Raw genomic sequence first — 26,511 nt, 5'->3', positions numbered from 1 at the left:
TCAGTTTCCCACATTCTTTAAAACATCTTCCTTTGTGTTCAACAGAACAAAAAAAAAAATGTATACAAGTTTAGAACAAGGAAATGATGACAGAATTTTCATTTCCTTTAACTCTATTTCACTAAATATATACACTATATTAGCTTATATATTGATAATATTTACTTTACCTGTTAGTAATGTCTTATTTAATATGTTTAAATAAATTTGTCATGAAAACAAGGTGTGACAGTAACTGTGTAAATGATCATAATTCAAAAATTAATTGAAGTAGAAAATTAACTTTATAATTCAAATTAGAAGCTAATGCAAAAGCAATATTTTAAATATTGCTACCCAATGTTTTATAGCAACTGCTTCATACCGTAAATTTCACAGATTTATTTCTTTACACTGATGTTTCAGACCTGATTGATGAAGATGTGCTTTGACTGCGACATGCGGCGAGGCGTTTGTCCCGGTTTCTGTCAGCACCGAGCCTAAAAGCGATCCGATTGTGAGAGAAAGCGAAACCTAAGACATACCTGAAATGCAAGCTGCAGAAAAGCATTTTTGTGTTTGTGTGTGTGCGAGAACGAGTTCCTCCGCAGGGGAAAGTCTGCTAATATCGGCCCTAAACGCAGCTTATTATCCGTCCAAACACGAGGCCGCTGGCTCTTATCTCCTCAGCTGAGTGAGTCCAGTGACGGCGCTCCAGCAGCTGACAGGTGGACGCTGCATCGCGCATCAGATAAGCGCTAACTGATCCTAGAGCGGCCATTTCAGCATGCTAATGTCAGTTGTGAAACCGGATTCCTCTCTGTAGCACAATGCTATCACGCTCCGCACCACAGCGCCGGGGGCCGCTGGAGGTCCTCGCGCTCTGCAGGCCTCCGAGGCTGCCGGGGTCGCGTTTCTCCGTGGCACGCCGCAGGCACTCTATCTCTATCCCATCAAGCACTGGGGCGCAGGAGCTGTCAGTGGGCCCCCGTGGCGACCGCACTAAGTAGCGGCGGATAGAGTTACAGCAGTACGTCTGTCAAAGACCCTTTTCCCGCCAATTTGGCCTCACTGCAGCTCTGTGTGTTGTGGTGCACTTTCACTCTTTTTGCTTTAGTGTTTTTAAGCAGGTGATTCGCTTATTGAAAGAGGAACGTGTGTGCATAAATGTGCATATTTATATATTATTAACACATATAGACATGTTTATGTTTCTATATTGATACAGTTATATGTTATTTAACTTGTGAAGCTGAATTACACTCTCATCAGATTTTCATTATCATTATTCCATAGGCTTATGATGCATTCTCATTTATAAAACTTGCAGTTGTTCTGGCATTAACCTCACCAAGTATCTATGTGTGTGTGTGTGTGTGTGTGTGTGTGTGTGTGTGTGTGTGTAGCTGCACCTGGAACATTGTGTGTTGTAAGAATGCCAGAGTGGCAATTCCAAGAGCACAGAACAAGGAAATGATTCAGCTACCTGACACACACACACACACACACACACACACTTACTCACACACACACATTTTTTTTTGTGTGTGTTTTATGAGGACTCTCCATAAACATAACGATTTGTATGCTGTACAAACTTTATGTTCTATCCCCTAACCCTAAACTGAACCCTTACAGAAAAAAACATTCTACGTTTTTACATTTTCAAAGAACATCATTTAGTGTGATTTATAAGCTGTTTTCCTCATGGGGACCAAAACCTCACGCAGGTTTGTTTTGCTGACAAAGTGAGGACATTCCATAGACGTAATGGTTTTTATACTGTACAAACTGTACATTCTCCCCCCTACACATAAACCCATCACAGAAAACATTGTTTTTAAAGCTATTTTAAATATGAGCACTCATAAAATGCCCTCATATTTCATGTTTACGTCGTAATACCAGTGTCATTATACAAATTTGTGTCCTCATAAATAAAAAAAACATGCACACAAAGATATATACATACAAATACACAGACACACACACATATACACACACAAAGATATACCCATACACAAAGACACAAATACACACACGCACACACACATACACAAACACAGGTTTGTATTGCTATCTTAGTGAGGACATTGCATAGACTTCCATTGATTTTATATCAGGTCAATGATATTTTCTATCCCCTAACCCAACCCCTACTCCTAAACCTACCCATCACAGAAACATGTGCACATCACCAGATTTAAATACAAATCTATTTTGGCTGATTTATAAGCCTTTTAAAATAGCGAGGACCAAATGTCCTCACTTATATTGTGAAATACTTTCACATCCCACTAGACATTGACTGGTCCTCACTATTTTAAAAGGCAAGTATAGTCAAAACAAGTACACACACAAAGATGAACACACACACACACACACACATACTGTACAGTATATTTAGTCAGTTATGGATGTTCATGTGTGTATATTAAATTTGGATATGGAAATCTCAATAAGAAATGCATAAACATTTATCTTTTAAGACTTGATTATAATTGGCTTGTTTATGAGTATAAGTAGCTAATAGTGCATTAAAATGATCTAAGATTGGAATAATACAGGTGTTTTAATTTTTACGCATTGAAACTTTCTACATATATAATATCTTATTAAACTACACTTCCTGTCAAAAGTTTAGACACGTTTGGCTGAATTTCTTATAAACTTTTTATGTAACTTATTTACTTTTTATTAATTATTCCTTCATTTTAAAATGTATGGGTTGGAGCAGATAACAAAGTAAAAGCATCAACAAGTGTGCAAATAACATCAGATTTTTTTATTTTTTTAATTGTTAGAGGTTTATACAAGGAAAGTTACAGAGCTGAAGACTGATTCTCACAAGATTATAAACTTTTTCTTTTACTCTCTCTTCTTGGTAGTACTTAGTAATACTTATCATACTGGTTTTGAATGCATTTGAACCAGTTTGACCATCCATGATGACAAGTTGTACTTTCATTTTAGCGCTTGTGCAGATTTTCTTCTTGCTTTAAACAAAGCGAAAACTTACATGGACCAAAACGTCCAAAGCAAATCAACATTACAGCCGTTTGACAAATTATGTTCGCTGTGCTTTTTAATTACAGTTAATTAGGGCGTTGTGCATCACAAATGAATCTCCACCCTGTGTTTGTCACTGACCCAGCCGGTTATTACTATTGTACTGTCCCAATGAAAGAACGACAATCCAACGACATCACATACCTAGGATTAGCACCAGCTTGTTTTCTCAGTTTTAGCAATAGAGGAATGTTTTCAAACCACCTATGCAACTGCATAGCAACACCTCGACAACCACAACTTAAAATATAGTTTTACTTTACAGGTCAGATTGTTCAAATTGTTCTCTGATTCTGCTCTTAATGCTCATTCCTCAGATCTGTTTCTCTCAAGGGAGTTTGCATCACATATTTGGATCGTATTCGTCCCGATACAGTTCTTCCTCTCCCTGGACCAGGTCACACTATCGATAGTGTTTCATGAGGCAACATTTGACTGAGGCTAAAAATAAGTGTAAATATTCGTCTTGCTATATTTCATTTGGAGAATGAGAAAACAAAAGAAGAAGGAATAAATGTTTGAGCAAGAAAAATGAGAACTAGCTTTCTACTTATTCTGAAGAGAAAGTGAGTAGTGTTTGTGCAAAACTCACTGCCACAATGCTAGGTGCTTGCTAGTGTGTTCTAAGTGGTGTTTAGAGTGTCATATGTGGTTGCTATGGTGTTCTGGATGGTTTCTAAGGTATTGTGAGGGGTTGTTTGTGTGTTCGGGTGTTCTGGATGGTTTCTAGGATGTTGTGAGAGGTTGTTTGGGTGTTCTGGGTGGCTTCTGGGGTGTTATTAGGGGCTGTTCCGGTGTTCTGGGTGGTTTCTATGGTGTTTTAGGGGTTGTTCGGGTGTTCTGGGTGGTTTCTATGGTGTTTTAGGGGTTGTTTAGGTGTTCTGGGTGGTTTCTAGGGTGTTGTTAGGGGCTGTTCCGGTGTTCTGGGTGGTTTCTATGGTGTTTTAGGGGTTGTTTGGGTGTTCTGGGTGGTTTCTAGGGTGTTGTTAGGGGCTGTTCCGGTGTTCTGGGTGGTTTCTATGGTGTTTTAGGGGTTGTTTAGGTGTTCTGGGTGGTTTCTGGGGTGCCTCCTAGGGTGTTGTGCAGGGTTGTTTGGGTGTTCTGGGTGGTTTCTAAGGTGTTGTTAGGGGTTGTTTGGGTGTTCTGGGTGGCTCCTAGGGTGTTGTTAGGGGTTGTTTGGGTGTTCTGGGTGGTTTCTAGGGTGTTGTGTGAGGTTGTTCAGGTGTTCTGGGTGGTTTCTAGGGTGTTGTGAGTGGTTGTTTGGGTGTTCTGGTTGGTTTCTAGGGTGTCGTGGGGGGTTGATTGGGTGTCTGGGTGGTTTCTAGGGTGTCGTGTGGGGTTGTTTGGGTGCCTGGGTGGTTTTTTAGGGTGTTGTGTTGGGTTGATTGGGTGTCTGGGTGGTTTCTAGGGTGTTGTTAGGGGTTGTTTAGGTGTTCTGGGTGACTTCTGGGGTGCTTCCTAGGTTGTTGTGCAGGGTTGTTTGGGTGTTCGGGTGTCTGGGTGGCTTCTAGGGTGTTGTGAGGGGTTGTTTGGGTGTTCTGGGTGGTTTCTAGGGTGTTGTTAGGGGTTGTTTGGGTGTTCTGGGTTTATTTTTAGGGTGTTGTGTTGGGTTGTTCGGGTGTTCTGGGTGGTTTCTAGGGTGTTGTGAGGGGTTGTTCCGGTGTTCTGGTTGGTTTCTAGGGTGTTGTGAGGGGATGTGAGGATGTTCTGGTTGGTTTCTAGGGCTTTGTGTGGGGTTGTTTAGGTGTTCTGAGTGGTTTCTAGGGTGTTGTGTGGGGTTGTTCGGGTGTTCTAGGTGGTTTCTAGGGTGTTGTGAGTGGTTGTTTGGGTGGCTTCTGGGGTGCTTCCTAGGGTGTTGTGCAGGGTTGTTTGGGTGTTCAAGTGTTCTGGTTGGTTTCTAGGGCGTTGTTTGGAGGTTGTTTTGGTGTTCTGGGTGGCTTTTAGGGTGTTGTGAGGGGGGGTTTGGGTGTTTGGGTGTTCTGCTTGATTTCTAGGTCATTGTGTGGGGTTGTTTGGGTGTTCAGGGTGGTTTTTAGGGTGTTTTGTGGGGTTGTTCAGGTGTTTTGGGTGGTTTCTAGGGTGTTGTGAGGGGTTGTTCGGGTGTTCTGGGTGGTTTCTGGGGTGTTGTGAAGGGTTGTTCGGGTGTTCTGGTTGGTTTTTAAGGCTTTGAGTGGGGTTGTTTGGGTGTTCAGGGTGGTTTCTAGGGTGTCGTGAGGGGTTGTTCGGAGGTTTGGGTGTTCTGGGTGGCTTCTAGGGTGCATTATGTGGGGTTGTTTGGGTGTTGCGGGTTGTTTTATGATGTTATGTTTTTTGCATGTTTTTCAGTAAACATGCTTCTAAACTGTGCAGCATCTGGGAAATGTATTGTCAGTGTGGTTGCTAAGGTGTTCTGGGTGGTTGCTAAGTGGTTGCTCAAGTCAGAAGAGCCCAATTATTGTTCACCAACATGCCCAGCTCTGAGTTATAATAATAGTAATGATTGGCTACACAGCTGTACACAGTGACCTCCTCAGCAGCGCAGCGGCCGAGCGTGGGAGACACAGGTCCGGACCCACATCCGTTAGACAGATAACAGTCTGAAGGAGGTTCTGACTTTCCCCCCACCATCCCATTTGTGCTCCCTGGCAGTATTTTCAACAGTCTTTGCTGTTCTGTTTTAAAAAGTTGCTCGACGCTTATCGCTATTAAAACAAGCCTGCTTCATATACGTCAACAGACCCTCGCTCTCACTCCCCCAGTCGGCCTTCGCTCTCCGGTTCTCCTTTCTTGAATATTTGACCTCCGTTGCCTGCCGCTACTATTTAATTTGACTAAACCAACTCCAAGTTCATCCACATGAACATGAGCGAAACTCCCCTCCGCCTCCCACGGAAACCCAGAGGCTCGTTTTGCGGCCGAGGCACGTGCCTCTGGAGGAAGGGCTCCGCGGGGCCAGAGGCAGCTGTTGCTTTTGGACGCCCTCCGCGTCGGAGCCTGGCCGGGCTGGGATTGGATGGATCTAGACCCGGCAGGAATGTCGCTGCTGTTTTCCTGGAGAAGGTTTGCACAGCTGTGGGAAGAAACCGGCTCCAAACATCATAGAAGAAGAGTGACTCGCTGCCACCGCCGTCCGTCCCGCTGGCCTGAAAAAATAAAGCCGAAAGCTTGGCCTTCTGACGGGCCGTATTTATTTCATTCAGCTCATAGAGGCGTTATTTATGTCTCACAGAAGTGGGTGGAGGGTTTGTGTGCAGCTTCTGTTGTTCTGCAGGTTTTCTCTCAGAGAGGCGGCTGGGGACGGTCTGTCTTCGTTCTTGCCGTGGTGTTTGCCAAACTGAGGACTAACCAGTCATCAGCGGACATCAATCATGCTGTTTGTACAAATCCCCTTGGCTGTACAATATTCCCAAACTAGAGTTTGTACTCTTTCTAAGGAAAACATGAGTGCAAAACTTGCTGACACCGTGATATGGTGTTCTGGGTGGTGGTTTTATTTTATTTTACATTTTATTTTTGTAACAAAATGTAGATACACTACTGTTCAAAAGATTGGAGTCAGAAAGATTTCTTTATAAAAAAATTAATACTTTTTATTCATCATGGAGGCATTAAATTGATCAAAAGTGGCAGTAAAGACATTTTTAAACACATTACTCAAGCGACAAAGTTGACATAAAACACACAAACGCGGTCTTTGTCCACCTGTCGTCCTCCTGCTCAGCATGACACTCCTGTCTTCCGTCCCTTTTTGTCCATTTCCAATCCAGGGACAGTCGCTCTGTCGGCCCAGCCTGGTATTTTTAGATTGTGGGTAAACAGGAGCAGCGCCCGTCTAACCTTCCCTCCCCTTCAGCGCTGAAAGAACACAGTCAGGGGCGAATCACAGGCCTCTTTTAGCAGCGCTGCCTGTTGACTCAGTCGGACAGAAATAGAGCCACAGAGGAAATAAATACAGGTAACGCTTTCAGGGCAGAATTCAGAGCGTTCTATTTTGGACCGCTGTGGAATAGCGAGTCGCTCCGGTGGGTCTCGGGGACGTGCGACGGATGAGCCGGGCGTATGCTCATAATTTAAAATAAAATAACACGACTCTTGTTTGTGTGGTTAGACTTAAATTAAGGTGAATTAAGGTGGTCTAGTTATAAATACCTGGATAGGAAAATGGTCATTAGCATCTAAGAGTGTCTCTTCTGCTCACCGAGGCTGCAACTATTTGATCAAAAATACAGTAAAACAGTGAAATATTATTATAATTTAAATTAGACGTTTTCTATGTGAATATTTATTAAAATATAATTTATTCCTGTGATCAAAGCTGAATTTTCAGCATCATTACTCCAGTCTTCAGTGTCACATGATCCTTCAGAAATCATTCGAATATGCTGATTTGTACAAGAAACATTTCTTATTGATCTTTTGTAACATTATAAATGTATTTACTGTCACTTTTGATCAATTGAATGTGTCCTTGCTGAATAAAAGTATTAATTTCTTAAAAGATTCCCAAACTTTTGAATGATGGTGTGTATTGTTTGTATGTGTACAATGTGGTCCAAAAGACCACTAGTACAAAATGCATTATTTTCTCATTTAAAACCACGTTTTTCATTATAATTAACGTGAACATGAACTAAAGATGAGCATGTGTAGCATGTTGAGCACTGAGCTTCAATAGAAGCAAGAAAATCTGACCGTCTGGTAAAAAAAAATAAAATAATAAAAGTCACATGATCAATGAAACTTATTTGCTTGGTCACTTAGATATAGTGCAGTATTTCGTATTCTTATTCAACTTTGTGCCGAGTCTGTGTGGCAATTAAGACTTATTTTCTTACAATTACGAGTTTACATCTCGCAATTCTGACTTTTTTTCTCACAATTGTAAATTTATATCTCACAAATCTGACTTTTTTCTTGAATTCTGACTATATTTTGCAATTCTGACTTTTTTTCTCACAATTCTGACTTTCGCGCGATTTGACTTTCTCGCGATTCTGACTTTTTTTCGTGATTCTGACTCTTTTTCTCGCAATTCTGACTCACAATTATGAATCGCAATTATGACTTTTTTCTTCGCAATTATGACTCTTTTTCTCGCAATTCTGACTTTTTTTCTCAAAATTATGACTCTTTTTTCGCAATTCTGACTTATTCTCGCAATTCTGACTTTTTTTTCGCAATTCTGACTCTTTTTCTCGCAATTCTGACTCGCAATTATGAATCGCAATTATGACTTTTTTCTTCGCAATTATGACTCTTTTTTCGCAATTCTGACTTATTCTCGCAATTCTGACTTTTTTTCGCAATTCTGACTCTTTTGCTCGCAATTCTAACTCGCAATTATGACTTTTTTCCTCGCAATTATGACTCTTTTTCTTGCAATTATGACTCTTTTTCTCGCAATTATGACACTTTTTTCGCAATTATGACTTATTCTCGCAATTATGACTCTTTTTTCGCAATTCTGACTTATTCTCGCAATTATGACTCTTTTTCTCGCAATTATGACTTTTTTCCTCGCAATTATGACTTTTTTCTCGCAATTATGACTCTGTTTCTTGCAATTATGACTTTTTTCTCGCAATTATGACTCTGTTTCTTGCAGTTCTGACTTTTTCTCGCAATTGAATTTATATCTCACGATTATGACTTTTTTCTCACAATTGTGAATTTATTGTGAACTTTTTTCTCGCAAATCTGACTTTATATTTTGCAATTCTGACTTTCTCGCATATCTGACTTTTTTCTCACAATTGTTAGTTTATATTTCACAATTCTGTTATTATATCTCCCAATTCTGACCTTTTATCTCGCAATTTAAACTTGCAATTTATATGTGTGTGTGTGTGTGTGTGTGTGTGTGTGTGTGTATATATATATATATATATATATATATATATATATATATATATATATATATACAGCTGCAAGTTTCACAGAAGAGAACATATCATACACTTATGGTATGGAATAAATAAGATATAATGGAATGAAACTGATGATAATGGAATGGAGTGGAACTGAATATAACAGCTACAATAGAACAGAATATAAAATAGACTGAATTGGAATGGAATAGATGAAAGGGGAAGAAACTGAATGGGATAAAATGGAATCTAACTGAATAAAATGGAATAAAGAATCAAATATAGTTGCTTGTTTAATCCACATCTGCAGATATGAGTTGGCTGCTGATGGACGTCCTGGAATGTCAAATGTGGGGACTCTAAATGTCTAAACAAGAAGTGCCTAAAAATGGACATTTATTCCTGTCTGAGAATAGAAGTCAAACAGAAGGGAGTTGTGTAAATACATCCGACAGCATCACATGGAGACAAGCAAACATATGGAAGAACAACTATGAGCCCGGGGAGATCGCAATCCAAACACAAAAACAAACAGAGCCTGACTGAACGGATCACACGCACGCTTAAACACGCCAGCGCTTCCCTCATGCCTGCAATCTGATATTTATAGTGGCATATCTACAGATGAATTTGCACAATCATCTAACTGACTATTTAATATCAAGCCACAACCGTGTTAAGCTACATAAACGTCTCAAAGTATCATTATCTAATGTCTTATGATGGATTAACACACATAATTGCCACATGTCTTTTATTTAAAAACTTGGACGGTACAAGCTAGAATCATTCAAACCAGTCCGGGCAAGATTGTTAAAAAAATAAATAAAAAAACAGGAATTTCTAACAGTTTAACAGAAACTCCAACAGTTTCTAGAATTAAGAAGTGCTTAATTTCACACAGGTAGCACACAAACAGAAATATCTTTAAAAAAATAGTTCACTCACACATGAACAATATGTCATTTATTCATTGTCATGCTGTTCTGAAGCCCCAAACCATAAGATTAATAAAGTACACCATAAAAAATATGCCATAAAAGTAGTTCATATATGATTATAGGTGATGGGCCAGTCACAAATACATGGAAAAAACCTAGAAAATGGACATTAACATCTAAATTATTAAATTCAATTCATATTTATTTGTATAGTGCTTTTCACGATACATATCGTTTCAAAGCAGCTTTCCAGAGAATGCATGTCAACATCACAATTTAAAGAATGCCGTTAGCAAATAATGTAATAATTTAGGCAATTAATTTACAATCACTGTTAGCAGTTTAACTGAACGTAGAAGCAATGAGCTCCTGGAAAAATGAATTACATATTAACAATAATTAGGATATATAGAAATTTAGGAATGTTTATGACTGTTTTAAGTGCCGTTTTATTTATTTATTCTATATGACTGTTTTAAATGATAATCAATAACACTCATAAAACTATATGATTTGACACGAAAAACCATCATGAAGTGCCATAAAACGTCTCGGTTACGTATGTAACCCTCGTTCCCTGAAGGAGGGAACGGAGACGTACGTCAGTAGTGACCGACGAATTGGGATATCGCTTAGAGAGCCCTATCATCTTCGTGTAAACTAAAACAAGCCAATGGAATTGGCGTGCGATATTTGCATAATGCGCACCGCCCCCGACAGGTGTATATAAATAGGAAGCAGATGCAATCGCACTCTGTTTTTCGCTGAGGAGACAACTGGTGTCCGCACTACAGCGAGGGTACAGAAACTGTGGCGACGGGACGTACGTCTCCGTTCCCTCCTTCAGGGAACGAGGGTTACATACGTAACCGAGACGTTCCCTTTCAGTCGGTCACGTTCGACGTACGTCAGTAGTGACCGACGAATTGGGATCCCAACTAAAGCGCCACAGTTACGAAACCCCTTCCAGTGCCCAGCACAAGCTCAGCCGCCCATAGCACCGGCTGGCGGTGAAGGGGGCGAGCTTACACCGAGAGAGTCTACTGCTGTCTAACCACTACCCACTAAGTAAACTAGACACACTGGGGAAGCGAACCCGTAAGGGACGCTGCGGAAACCACTACCTACCCAATGGGGGAGGAGTTTACGTGGGAATGCACATATGGACTGGCCCGGAGGGGCAGTACGCATATGGAGTCCCTGGGATGGCTCCACCTGGTTAGGGGGAGACTCATCTGACAGGTGACAGCAGAGCTGGCTCTGCTAAGGGAAAGACACGGACTCGGCCCGTAGGGAGTTTTAAACCGTGGAAAATACACATATGGGACCGCTCACGTAGAGGGGTCACGACATATGGGCCCCAGCCAACAGACAGCGTCAGCGACGGATGTAGGCCTGGCATCAGACACTCCGCAATGTCCGAGCCGAAGGGGGAGGCGGAGGAACTCGACAGGGTTCACCAAGCGGGGAACACGACTGGAGTGAAAGTATGCACGTATCCGGCCAGTGGCGGGAATGGCATTGCAAGCCGACACTTAGAGTGGGTACAACACGTCTACCGACTAGTGGATGCGAGTACACGCGAGGATACCGGCTCTACACGTAGGCTATAAAACCTAGCGAACGTGTTAGGTGTCGCCCAGCCCGCAGCTCTACAGATATCTGTCAGTGAGGCGCCATGAGCCAGCGCCCAGGAAGAGGCCACCCTCTGGTGGAGTGGGCTCTCAACCCGAGCGGGCAAGGCACGCCCTGGGATTCGTACGCCAAGGCGATGGCATCCACTATCCAGTGGGCCATCCTCTGCTTGGAGACAGCCTTTCCCTTCTGCTGGCCTCCGTAACAGATGAAGAGCTGATCTGAGGTCCTGAAGCTTCGCGTTCTGTCCACGTAAACGCGCAGAGCGCGGACGGGACAGAGCAAAGCTAGGGCTGGGTCTGCCTCCTCCGAGGGCAGCGCTTGCAGGTTCACTACCTGATCTCTGAAGGGAGTGGTAGGAACCTTGGGCACGATCCAGGCCGGGGTCTCAGGATGACGGGAGAAGCACCGGGCCCGAATTCTAGGCACGTTTCGTCGACCGAAAATGCATGCAGATCCCCTACCCTCTTCAGGGAAGCCAATGCGACCAGAAGAACCGTCTTAAGAGACATTAGTTTCAGGTCGACTGATTGCAAAGGTTCGAAGGGATGACCCCGGAGAGCTGTGAGAACCAGGGTCAAATCCCAAGAGGGTACGGAGGGAGGGCGAGGAGGATTCAGTCTCCTGGCCCCCCTCAGGAATCTGACGATCAGATCGTGTTTCCCCAGGGACTTACCCTCAACTGCATGGTGATGTGCGGCAATGGCGGCAACATACACCTTGAGGGTGGAGGGAGACAGCCTTCGCTCCAACCCATCTTGCAGAAAGGAAAGCACGGATCCGACCGAACATGATCGGGGGTCCTCTCGGCGAGAGGCGCACCATTCGACGAACAGGTTCCACTTCAGCGCGTAGAGATTCCTAGTGGAAGGAGCTCTAGCGGAAGTGATGGTGTCTACGACCGCTTGCGGGAGATCACTCAGAACCTCCGCATCCCGTCCAGGGACCACACGTGGAGGTTCCACAGATCGGGACGCGGGTGCCACAGGGTGCCCCGTCTCTGAGTCAGGGGGTCCTTCCTCAGAGGAATCGGCCAGGGAGGTGCTGTCACGAGGAGAATGAGGTCTGAGAATCAGGTCCGAGTGGGCCAGTACGGAGCCACTAACAGAACCTGCTCCCCGTCCTCCCTGACCTTGCACATGAGTTGTGCGAGAAGGCTCACTGGGGGAAACGCATGTTTGCGCAGACCCGGGGGCCAGCTGTGTGCCAGGGCATCCGTGCCGAGCGTGCCGCCGGTCAGGGAATAAAACCACTGGCGGAGGGCAGTTTCCGGGAGGCAAGCAGGACTACCTGGGCCTCGCCGAAACGCTGCCAAATCAGCTGGACCGCCTGGGGGTGGAGCCGCCACTCGCCCGTTAGTAGATGCTGCCGTGACAGCTCGTCGGCTGCACGGTTGAGCACACCTGAGACACGAGTGGCCCGAAGGGACCTCAGATCCTTCTGACTCCACAACAAGAGATGGCGGGCGAGTTGCAACATGCGACGGAAGCGTAGACCACCTTGACGGTAGGTGTACGCAACGGCCGCAATGCTTAGTGAGCGGACTAGAACGTGCTTGCCTGACAACAGCTCCTTGAAGCGGGCCAGCGCAAGACGAACCGCTAGCAACTCGAGGCAATTGGTATGCCAATGCAGCTGAGGCCCCGTCCAAAGACCTGTCACTGCATGCCCGTTGTACGTGGCCCCCCATCCCGTGGCAGAGACATCTGTGGAGACCACAGCGTGCCTGGACACTCGTTCGAGGGGTACTCCGGCCCACAGGAACGAAGGGTCCAACCACCGGATAAGGGTGCGACGGCAGCTCGGTGTCGCGAGGACACGGAGCGTGCCGCACTGCCACGCCCATCTCGGGACCCAGCCGCGGAGCCAGTGTTGAAGCGGTCTCATATGAAGCAATCCGAGCGGCGTTACCGCGGCTGCAGATGCCATATGCCCCAGGAGCCTCTGAAAATCTTTCAGTGGAGCCGCTGTCCTGCACTTGAGCGAGCTCAGGCAGTTCAACACCGACTGGACGCGCACCTCGGTGAGACGCGCAGTCCGTGCGACCGAGTCTAGCTCGAGACCGAAACAAGAGATCCTCTACCCGGGGGCGAGTTTGCTCTTGTCCCAGTTGACCTGAAGACCCAACCGGTTGGGAGCTACAACCATGTCGGGTAGGACTTTGTACTGACATGCCCGACCCTCGAACGCAGACCGACCTAGGAAGGGTCTGCGTCGAGGCAGAATCGAGACATGAAAGTATGCGTCCTTCAGGTCTTTTGCTGCAAACCAATCCTGGGGACGGTCCAGGATTGGCCGTAGCCCACCGCCCTCTTACGGTACAATGAAGTAGGGGCTGTAAAACCCCGACTTCATATCGGCTGGAGGGACCGGCTTGATTGTGCCCTTCGCCAGGAGGACAGCAATCTCCACCCGGAGAACAGGAGCACTGTCCAACGACACCGGAGTGAAGTGGACAGCCCTGAAGACCGGGGGGACGCCGGGCGAACTGAATCGCATAGCCGAGTCTGATAGTACGAATGAGCCAACTGGACAGGCTGGGGAGCGTGCTCCATGCTTCCAGACACTGAGCCAGCAGGACCAAAGGCACCACAGACGCACCGGGGGTGGGGCAGCAAGGCAGAGAGGGGACCCGACCCGGACAGCTTGGGGGCGGCCCGGAGTGGGGTCAGACTCTGCGAGGCAGCAGTGTGCATGGGAGACGGCGCACGGGACGCGGTCTGCACCATCACACTGCCACCTGCTGGCGAATGGGGAGGGAGCTGACAGCAGCGAGGCGGAGCCTGGCACACTGGCAGACACCCCCTGTTGTGACCTGGAGTTTGAGGAAACTGCTCCTTTTGTGGCAAAGTGGGTACCGCTGGACTCCGGAGAGCCAGCGGCGGTAGATGGACAGCCGCCACAAAATCCCCCCGGCCCTCCTCCTCCGGGGTGGGAGAGCAGATGGAATACTCTCCCAAATGGCAGGAACCTTCCGCTCCAGGTCGCCCGTCTCAGGGCCGAGTTTTCCCCGACCGCTTGCCACCTGGCTGGCAGAGACGGGCTGGGCACCACGTCCGCGCCCGGCACCCTGCTGTTTGGCTGGTGTAGGCTGCTGCTTTTCCAACTTAGCAGGGGCGGAGGAAGACGCAGGCGGGCGCCTCTCGGCGACGAGCGGGCTGAGGCTGAGCCACGGGCGGCTGGGTGGAGGCAGCAGCGGACCGCCGTGGCATGACATGTCTGATAGCCTCAGCCTGCTTCTGTGCAGCGGAGGACTGTTGGGCACAGCTCTCCACCGCGTCGCCGAAAAGGCCGACCGGAGACACGGGGGAATCCAGGAACCGATGTTTGTCGGTCTCCCTCATGTCTGCCAAGGTCAGCCAGAGGTGGCGTTGCTGGGCTACTAGAGTAGACATCGCCTGGCCAACAGAACGCGCTGTCACTTTCGTTGCCCGGAGGGCAAGGTCAGTGGCAGCGCGCAGCTCCCCAAGCAGCTGTTGGTCAGGACCTTCCTGGGGCATCTGCGACAGCGCTTTTGCCTGATAGACCTGCAAAAGGGCCACCGCGTGCAGGGCAGAGGCAGCCTGCCCACAGGCACTGTAAGCTTTCTCAGTCAGACCGGCTGAGAATTCACAGGCCTGGGACGGGAGACGCGGCTCACCGCGCCAGCCAGCGGCCGTTGGACACAACTGCGTCGCAACAGACCGCTCGACTGGCGGGATCTTCGCGTACCCCCTGGCTAGCCCGCCGTCCAGGGAGGTGAAGGCGGACGAGGGACCAGGCCCTGTACGAGCCCCAAGCGGAGCTTGCCAAGACCTGGTCACCTCATCGTGTACTTCCGGGAAGAAAGGCATTGGGGGGGACGCTGGATTTGACCAGCGTGACCCCCGCCAAGTACCAATCGTCCAACCGAGATGGGCCGGGACAGGGTGGAGGGTTCCAGTCAAGCCCGACGCACAAGGCGGCCCGGGAGAGCACAGCCGTAAGCTCGGGATCCGACTCGGGCAACGCTACCGTCCCGGGCGGCAGCGCGTCCGAATCCTCCCCCGAGGACTCAGGCTCACCTTCCGATGCAGCGATCGACATCTGATCCGCCGCCGGCACACCAAAGGTAACGGCTGGACAGTCCGTAGAGGGCCCAGCGGAAACCAACGGTGGCACGATGGGTTGCGGTGCTGATGAGGCGGCAGGGGCCCGAGGAGCGTTTCCGCCGGCGGGGAAGCCCTGACCGTAATCCTCCGGTCACCCTTCCTATACAGCGCCGTACCGTCATTCCGGTTCCCGGGGCCGGAAAAAACGGTCGTACGCGGCATAGGGAGAGGGGGACCCCCGCTTCCTGAGACTTCAGGAAGGAGAGTCTCGACCTCAGCACCGCGATAGTCATGTTCCCGCAATGGGAACATGAACCATCCACAAAAGCTGCTTCAGCGTGCAGAATGCCCAAACACGAGATGCAACGATTGTGCCCATCAGCAGGGACCAGGGAACGACCGCACCCATTAACGCACAGACGAAATGACATACTGTCAGGGTTCGTCTGTAAAGCTCTTTTAGAAGGGGAAGTCAACTCACTCGTGCTGAAGCACCCAGGGAGCGACGCGATGTGTCAGGTACACCACTCCCTGACACACCGAGGAACCGGCCCAAATCGCTACACACACACACTCTTTGTGTTGCTGTGAAAACAGCAGTTTTAGAGCTTATAGCTCAGCTCCTCGGAGACTCGCGACCTCGCTGAACGTGCCCTTTCACCAGCACTGAAAGCTCGCTGTAAATCCTCTTCTGAGGCAATGTTTTAGAATAAAACAAACGAAGAAAGGAGTCTTCTAAAACAGGACACCAGTGAATGGCTCCGAAGCGAAAGACAGAGTGCGATTGCATCTGCTTCCTATTTATATACACCTGTCGGGGGCGGTGCGCATTATGCAAATATCGCACGCCAATTCCATTGGCTTGTTTTAGTTTACACGAAGATGATAGGGCTCTCTAAGCGATATCCCAATTCGTCGGTCACTACTGACGTACGTCGAACGTGACCGACTGAAAGGGAACTGTTCGTATATGATTATAGGTGATGGTCCAGCCACAAATACAAGGGAAAACCTGGAAAATGGACATTAACATCTTAAATATGGCTGTTTTAATTGATGTTTTATTTATTTATTCTATTATGACTGTTTTAAATGATAATCAATAACATGTTTCACTCATAAAACCATATGATTTGACACAAAAACCATCATAAAGTGCCATAAAAGTAGTTCATATATGAATATAGTTGATGGTCCAGTCACAAATACAAGGAAAAAACCTAGAAAATTGATATTAACATCTAAAAAATATGGCTGTTTTAATTGTTGTTTTATTTATTTATTCTATATAACTGTTTAAATGATAAAAAAAACACGTTTCACTCATAAAACCATATGATTTGACACAAAAACCATCATAAAGTGCCATAAAACTATTCTTATATGAATACAGGTGATGGTCCAGCCACAAATACAAGGGAAAACCTGGAAAATGGACATTAACATCTTAAATATGGCTGTTTTAATTGATGTTTTATTTATTTATTCTATTATGACTGTTTTAAATGATAATCAATAACATGTTTCACTCATAAAACCATATGATTTGACACAAAAACCATCATAAAGTGCCATAAAAGTAGTTCATATATGAATATAGTTGATGGTCCAGTCACAAATACAAGGAAAAAACCTAGAAAATTGATATTAACATCTAAAAAATATGGCTGTTTTAATTGTTGTTTTATTTATTTATTCTATATAACTGTTTAAATGATAAAAAAACACGTTTCACTCATAAAACCATATGATTTGACACGAAAACCATCATAAAGTGCCATAAAACTATTCTTATATGAATACAGGTGATGGTCCAGCCACAAATACAAGAAAAAAACCTGGAAAATGGACATTAACATCTTAAATATGGCTGTTTTAATTGATGTTTTATTTATTTATTCTATTATGACTGTTTTAAATGATAATCAATAACATGTTTCACTCATAAAACCATATGATTTGACACAAAAACCATCATAAAGTGCCATAAAAGTAGTTCATATATGAATATAGTTGATGGTCCAGTCACAAATACAAGGAAAAAACCTAGAAAATTGATATTAACATCTAAAAAATATGGCTGTTTTAATTGTTGTTTTATTTATTTATTCTATATACTGTTTAAATGATAAACAATCACGTGTTTCACTCATAAAACCATATGATTTGAAACGAAAACCATCATAAAAGTAGTCCGTGCTGTATATCATGTCATACTGACAATGAACGTGACATAAACGATGGCTGAAATGTGAGAAACACATTTCTGTCTGCTGTTCATCCCTGTTATTTACATGCTCCTGTATGAGATAGCAGAAGGGGAACGCAGTTGTTTTGTTGTTGTGTGTGCACCTGGTCTGTATGAAGCAAATATATGAATATGGAGTTTATGAGTGTTGTTTTGTGTGGGGTTTTCCACAAGCCTTGAACATCAGGGGTTTAATTAGAGAGAGTCGGAGCAGACTGGAGCCACGGGTCTAGAGCGAAGAAGCCTGAGTTTGCCATCAACAGCTTCTGCTTGCCTGTTCACGGTGTGTGTGTGTGTGTGTGTGTGTGTGTGTGAATTGTCTAAGTGGGCGCTTCATAATAAGCTGCAATATGGACCAGGATTTGCACTGCAAGACAGAAGCCTGGCTAAGACTAGTGTCAAAACAAGCACAAAAGACAAATGATGAGAACATTTGAGATGAAGTCTGCTGAAAGCATACAGGTCTATGAGTCTGCGTGTCCGACGCGCTCCATATGTCCCTGAGGACCCGCACACCTGGGGAATGAATAGACAGAACAACTTTCCTTTTTCCAGGCGTTGGAGTCACTCACAGCTTGCAAAGTCATCAGTGCAGCTTGCAAAATGCAAAGTATGCTTCTTACACGGCAAAATAAAGTGGACGTGCACATCTGGAGAGCGCTGGCAGACAATAACGAGCTCGAGAAGAAGAGAAGGAAGAGAGAGAGAGAGTTGCCCACTTCCCATTCTTTTCACACATTGATAATCCGTTTCACAGATGCTGTACAGTTTGGAAGCACGCTTATGGAAAACACACACACACACACGTGTAGTGTTTTCTTGTTTTTTGGGGACTTTCCATACACATAATGATTTTATACTGTACAAACTGTATATTCTCTCACCTAAACCTGCATCACTTAGTGTGATTTATAAGCTGTTTTCCTCATGGGGACCAAAAATGTTCTCACAAGGACAAGGATTTCGGATATTGCCATATTTGTGGAGACATTTGTACTCACACACACACTCATAAAAGAAAGACCAATCAATTAACACGGCTTTTGTTATTTTTTACAAGATTTGTCACCAAAAACGTCATTTGGTTTAACCAAAATTTCGGTTTCACCGAATGACACTTTTGGTTATACCGAATGACGATATTTTCAAACAATGCTAACAACTAAAAGGACAATCAAACATTTTATATTTAGTACAAGTTTTAAAATATTACAACATTTTCCATGTTTTATAGCGGTTGTACCAAATGACGTGATGTTTCGGGACATGCGTATGATCAAGAGAAAACATGAATTTATCAAATTTAGTTACTTTGCTTCATGACCATGTGGTCCTTTGCAGGTGTCTGAATGATGTCACATCCTGTCACATGATATTGACCGCATGACTTGATCCAAAATGGTCCCTTTATATCGGTTACTTCGAATGACATCAACGAAATTCATTTTTCCGGACATTCTTTCTCACAACAAAGCAACGACTTCTACACATAATTTTAACACCATTTTGCACTATGTTGATATATGATGTTATAAAATCATGCCTGAATAAAAAATATATACATTTATTACATTTTAAGATATTTTAATCACAAATGAAATGGCTGTATTGGAGTCCAGTTAAACCGAATGATTTTGTCTGCGTGAGATTCTCCAGCTTTGTTGAGCTGTTAAAGCTCCGCCCTCTTCTGGAAAGGGGGCGGGAGCAGCAGCTCATTTGCATTTAAAGGGACACACACAAAAACGGCGTGTTTTTGCTCACACCCAAACAAGCTATAATAAATGATCTGTGGGGTATTTTGAGCTGAAACTTCACAGACACATTCTGGAGACACTTGTATAGGTCCACTTTAAGAGCTTGAGCATTTAAAGCGGCAGATGACAAAACTGTAGTGCGTGCTTATAATAGTCAGAATGATATTGTGCGTTGGTGTGGACGCTAATATAGTTATCGTTCTTGATTTGAACAGGCCTTTATGTACACGTGTGACAGATTGACATCTTTGTGCATTGCGTCATATTTAATGCTAGTGTATCGAGTTTATCAAGTACATTTTTACAAACGCATCATTCAGATGGTGTTTATGAACCCGTGTGAACGGCCTCAACACAATCCATTGAGAAATGTCGACAGGAAGGTGTCAGGATGTAAATAAAGAAGAGGAAAAGATGAACCCGTGGGAGAAACCAAAGCTGAAATGTGAAACTCAATCACCTCTGGTCACGTTTCATTCATCTGTATTCTGTTCTCATGACACACTATACACGCTTACAGTGTAAGAACACGTATGGCGGCTCATCTTCATCTCTTCCCGTGAGATATTTAAATGATCCTGTCTCCGAGTGACATCATTTCCCATCTTCTAAACTGAGGTGGTTTTCAGGTCGAGGGAAGCGCAGTGTTTCTCTGGAAGCTGATCGTGCTTGAATGTAAACGCAGTTTCAGTGAATTGTTTGTGATGTAAAGATGAAATAGTTTCGTGTTTCTGACGGTTATCGGCAGGGAAATTCCACACATTCAAAGGAAGCGAAATCAACCGCAGGAATCTGAATTCCAGCTTACATCTATACTGTAGTGTCGTATAGACAAGCTTGACTTTGACCTTCATTCACATTGTGGGGGTTTTATAATCCTGTTCGGTTTTAAGTTTTAATGAAATAAGGCTATTAATTCAGCCTAACTTATGCTATTGTTTGTTATTAATCCAGGTTCATTTCATAATACACCACCATTCAAAAGTTTGGAGGTCGGTAAGATTTTGATTTGATTAAAAATGCAGTAAAATCAGTAAAAATTCTGAAATATTATTACAATTTAAAACAGCTGTTTTCTATGTGAATATATAGTAAGATATAATTTATTTCTGTGATCAAAGATCACATTTTCAGCATCATTACTCCAGTCTTCAGTGTCACATGATCCTTCAGAAATCATTTTAATATGATGATTTGATGCTCAAGAAACATTTCTGATTATTATCAATGATAAGATTTTCAATAGAAAAAAAATAGCATTTATTTAAAATAAAAACATTATAAATGTCTTTACTGTCACTTTTGATCAATTTAATGCATCCTTGCTGAATAAAAATATGTATTTCTTTAAAAAAATAAAGTACAATTTTACTAACCCCAAACTTTTGAATGGTGCATAATGTTTCTACATAATAAACAACATTTTTAATTTAAAAAAGTCTCTTCTGCTCCCCAAGGCTGCATTTATTTGATCAAAAATACAGTAAAAATTCTGAATTATTATTATAATTTATAACAACTGTTTTCTATGTGAATATATAGTAAGATATAATTTATTTCTGTGATCAAAGATCACATTTTCAGCATCATTACTCCAGTCTTCAGTGTCACATGATCCTTCAGAAATCATTTTAATATGATGATTTGATGCTCAAGAAACATTTATGATTATTATCAATGATAAAAACAGATTTTCAACAGAAGAAAATAGCATTTATTTAAAATAAAAATGTTTTGTAACATTATAAATGTCTTTACTGTCACTTTTGATCAATTTAATGCATCCTTGCTGAATAAAAGTATTCATTTCTTTAAAAAAATTAAGCACAATTTTACTAACCCCGAACTTTTGAATGGTGCATAATGTTTCTACATAATAAACAACATTTTTAAATGAAAAAGAGTCTCTTCTGCTCCCCAAGGCTGCATTTATTTGATCAAAAATACAGTAAAAATTCTGAAATATTATTATAATTTAATTTATTTGAATATAATGTGAAATATAATTTATTCCTGTGATCAAAGATGTATTTTCAGCATCATTACTCCAGTCGTCAGTGTCACATGATGCTTGATTTGCTTCTTAAGAAACATTTATCATTATTTTCAATGTCGAAAACAATTTTTTTCAAGATTCTTTAATGAACAGAAAGTTGAAAAGAGCAGCATTTGTTTGAAATAAAAATGTTTTAGAAACGTTTATTGTCACGTTTGATCAATTTAATGCATCCTTGCTGAATTAAAAAGTATTAATTTCTTTAATAAAATTAAATCTCACTGACCCCAAATTTTTGAATGGTAGTGTACATGATCTCATTTTAATTTATACAACTTTAAAGTTTGATGTTATATGGAAATGAACATAACTGCTGTAAGAGTTTTCTTCTTCGGAGTTGACGCATTACTCCGCTTCACTTCGTGAGAAATGATCTGATGGTCTCGGCTGGAATGCTGAAATATGACATTCATACAGTGTTTGATTTTCCATTGACGCGATGACGGGCACCTTCACACACGCGGCTCGAGTTCTCAGCTGTCGGGCACCTGCACAAACAGACCTTACAGTAATTCAGTTTCCTTTCTGCTCTGTCTGGGTCTTTTAGTTCAGGACACGCTCTCTGGATGAGGTGAGACGGCTCTGTGGACTGCCTCCGGACACGTATGTGGAGGTGTTGTTAGCTTTTTGTTGGACAGTTGTGGTAATTATAGACTTCTGCTTTAATTAGTGCTTCAGAGAAGATTTAATTGATTTGGCTGGACGAGTGGAAGGCGGAGTCGAGTGTGTGGGTGTGGTTTAACAGCTGTCAGTCCATAAAGAAACAAGTGTTCAGTCAACAAGCCCCCACAGGCACAAAATACTGCATCTGTCCCCACACACTCACGTTTATATGACACTTGTGCCCCTCTGTGTGTGTGTGTGCGTGTGTGCGTGTGTGTGTGTGTTGCCTTTTTGGCCCTTAGTGAATGAGTGAATCTCAAAAAATCTGAAATTTCCTAGTACTTCATAAGAAAGAAAATTTGTTTACTTATTTATAATTCTATATTTATAGCTATATATAAAAACCATTAGAATATATATATATATATATATATATATATATATATATATATATATATTTATATATATATATATATATATATATATATTAAAATCTATATGTTGATTTAAATTAATTTAAAGAATTTATACCTTGTGGTAATATTTATTTTTGCCTTATTTTAGTTACAAATATTATAGTTATAATATAGTGTTATGTACTGTATGTATGTATGTATATATATATATATATATATATATATATATATATATATATATATATATATATATATATATATATATATATATATATATATATATATATATATATATATATATATATATATATATATATATATATATATTTATACAACAGTTCTGTCTAGTTCTCGAATCTGATTGGCTGATAGCCATGCGATATTTCAGTGATAACAGCACTCCTACTGCCTTTTCACCGTTTGTATCACTCTGCTTGAAGTGACCGTCATGGCGGCCGATCAAATCAACCGTAATTTTTACAAATACTACTTCTTGTACCACGAACTGTAGTTGTTTAGACCTGAAATATGTGACTCATATTTAATAACAGCGCCTATTTTACAATTTGTTTTGGCGTTTTCGGAGATGCGAGCTCGAGTGCGTCAGCGGCCGTTCAGTGCTTCTGTAACCGCCGAGAACAGCTTCATCTCGGCCAGTGCCTCGGGGATTTGCCGCTGGCTCTTATAGTGGTTAAACACGAGACATAATTCAATTTGAGTACATAGAACAGGCAATCTTTGGTCTTATTGATCTATTATTTGTTCCAGAGCAAGTTGAATTGTGCTATATTAAATTTGATAATAATAAACGTTACGTTACATATAGCACATTGACTACAACTAGACGGGGCATATCAGACTCTTCTCCGCTTCAAATGTAAAACATTAAACTTTATAAATGTATGTTTTTTTTGAGTAAAGAAAACGCTTTACAATTTTTTTTTTTTCAAACATCAGATCTTTATTTACCTTTGCATTGCACAGAGATGTCCAAACTGCGTGCGCACTTCATTCACGAGGTGAGGCGGATTAATGAGGCTTGATTGACAGTTTGAGGATCCAATGGAGTTAGGAGGTTTTGTCACAATCTCTTTAAAATTCTTTTCATTCGTTAAATATTTGTAAAACCCACATACCAGCGTAAATGGTGACCTATAATTTTTTTTTAATAACTAGGGCTTTATGTTTGACTGAACTGTATGTGCTTATTTGTTGTTCAATAAATATTATTTTATATAAATATGTCTATTAAGTATATGGATTGAGTGAACATTACATTAATACGCCATTAGATGGCGGCAACACTTTACAGGAGAATTAGTCAGTGAGTCACAAGAGACTTTTAAATTGAAAGGAACTTTTGCAAAGGAAGTTGTTTTAGCGCTGTGGTGTTATGGATGGAAAATTCCCAAAGCTGAAAAAAAGACAAATACAAAGATCGCTTACCTCAGCGGACATTCAAACGGACTTATATTATGGACATCGACTTGAAGAATGAATGTAATGCAATATACCAGACACAGGTAATAGCCTACTCTCTCTTTCTCTCTCTATCTAATACTGTAGAAAATTCAATGTGTTTCAATGAAGCGACTCAACGTTCCTTCGTTACTAGTTCTGAAGTGACATTTTAGAGTTAGTAACAGAGGCTTGGTCCAACTGACAAATTGAGATTTGAATCCATGGCGGAAGGAAGTAGTGCTGCACAAAAGAGGGTTTTAAAGACACTCCGTTGTTGTTCTTATATGTATATATGTATACATAAATATACGTGTGTGTGTGTATATATATATGAGCAATATCACACTCGTAGCCGTGCGATATGGCTGTATATCAGCACGCTGTGATTACCTACGGACGAATCACAGCGTGCTGATATACAGCCATATCGCACGGCTACGAGTGTGATATTGCTCATATATATATACACACACACACGTATATTTATGTATACATATATACATATTTATACATCATATTTATTTATTTTTTTTGCGTAATTTTAATTACATTATTTTCATTTTTTTAAGTAATTATTTTTATTTTCATTTTTAATTCATTTTAAATCTATTTACTTATTTGTTTTCATGTATTTTTGTACAGTAATGTACAAAATTATTAATTTTTAATTTTTATTAATTATAAATTATTAATAATATAGTGTTAATTAATTTAAAATGTTTTTTTTTTACAGTAATGGGAATTACTTTTTTATTATTGAGAATTGATTGAGAAAATTTGCCTAAATATCATGAAAATGTCACATTGCAAGAAATTTTACTAAAATAGAATTTTCTGTATGCAATATATATATATATATATATATATATATATATATATATATATATATATATATAGCCTTATTTTAATTACATTATTATGTAATTATTTTTGATTTTACTTTTTAATTAATTTACCTTTTCTTATGTATTTTTGTACCGTCATGAAAATTAGATTTTTTTTTCTATTGTTGAGAATTAAGAATTGATTTTGAAAATGTACTTAAACCTCATGAAAATGTAGTCATAAATCGTACTGTTCCTATAAATGATATTTTAATTACTGCATTTTCTCCATCAATCACCCAGTTTTCCAATCAAAACCTTATTATATATAAGGTATTATATAAAAACTTATATAATGTGCACAATATTGAGCAGACCTCAGTGCCATATGGATACATTTCTGAGGTGACTGTGCAAATAAAGCAGTGTTTCAGAGGCCAGAAACGCACACACACACACACACACACACACACACACACACACACACACACACACATACACCTTCACCCCATACCGAGTCTATGAAAGGGGGTCTGTGACCACGCCTGCCCTCGGGCCGCCACAGGGACCATTAAAGAGAGACGCTCAGCTGTCTGTCTGTGCAAATGTTTAAAGGGCCAACTGGCCCCTTTAAACAGATCCTTTCAGACAACATTAATAAACTACAAACCGAAATTAATCTAAAGAAGGAAATATATCAACAGAGAAGGAAGATTTACTGGTGAATATTTTATAGCAGGAGAAGCAGTTCTGCTTTGTTGCCATCAAAAATCTTTTTGTGGGAGAAACGTTCAGCCAAATGTGACAGAGAATAAGGCCAAGTTCAATTTGCTCTCGTCATTTTGTACCATTTTTACTGCGGGTCACAGCAGTAAAACTTAGCCGAATATTTTCTACCTTATTTTTTTATGCCGCATTTTTGGGTTCAGTTTGCGGTTAAATATAGTCCAAAATATATTGTGTTTTTTAATTACTTTTTATGTGTTTTATGTTTTTCTTGTATGACTGCTGCTGCTTAAATCATAATGAGACATGAAACTTGTTGTCTTTAAAGGAACGTTTCATCCAAAAATGATTTAGTCACCTTCATTGTTCCAATCCTGCACTGTAAAAAATTATTTTTCGAAGATTATTGGAGTCGTTTTACAACAAAATACTATTATTTCAGTCATTTCACATTTAATTCAATGTGTTCCTTGCCAGTTCTTTGTGAAATTTACTAGCAATTTCTACTCAACATTTAATTCAGTGTGTATGGCCTTCTTGCATCCATGAAACACAAAAGAAGATATTTAGCAGAATGTTCATGCTGCTCTTTTCCATATAATGTAAATAGATTGTGACCAACGGCTGTCGAGCTCCAAAAAGTCTATATGACTACATATTCTATATTCACAATAGAATATAGATAACATATCAAATGTTGAAAGTGAGACATTTTGAAATGTCATGCCAAATATTGGCTCATTTTGGATTTCATGAGAGCTTAACATTCCAAAAAAGTTGGGACAGGAAGCAATAAGAGGCCGGAAAAGTTAAATGTACATATAAGGAACAGCTGGGGGACCAATTTGCAACTTATTAGGTGAATTGGCAACATGATTGGGTA

General features: G+C 41.8%; 1 protein-coding gene across 1 annotated transcript in view; it reads left to right on the top strand.

Moving 5' to 3' along the window:
• Positions 1 to 26,511, top strand: part of kcnq1.2 (potassium voltage-gated channel, KQT-like subfamily, member 1.2) — a 179,351-nt gene that overhangs the window by 141,882 nt on the left and 10,958 nt on the right. The window lies entirely within an intron of this gene.

The sequence above is a fragment of the Chanodichthys erythropterus genome, chromosome 24 (genome assembly GCF_024489055.1).
Source record: "Chanodichthys erythropterus isolate Z2021 chromosome 24, ASM2448905v1, whole genome shotgun sequence".
NCBI classification, from domain to species: domain Eukaryota; kingdom Metazoa; phylum Chordata; class Actinopteri; order Cypriniformes; family Xenocyprididae; genus Chanodichthys; species Chanodichthys erythropterus.
Note: the sequence above shows the minus strand (reverse complement) of the source record. Positions and strands in the feature narration are given on the sequence as shown.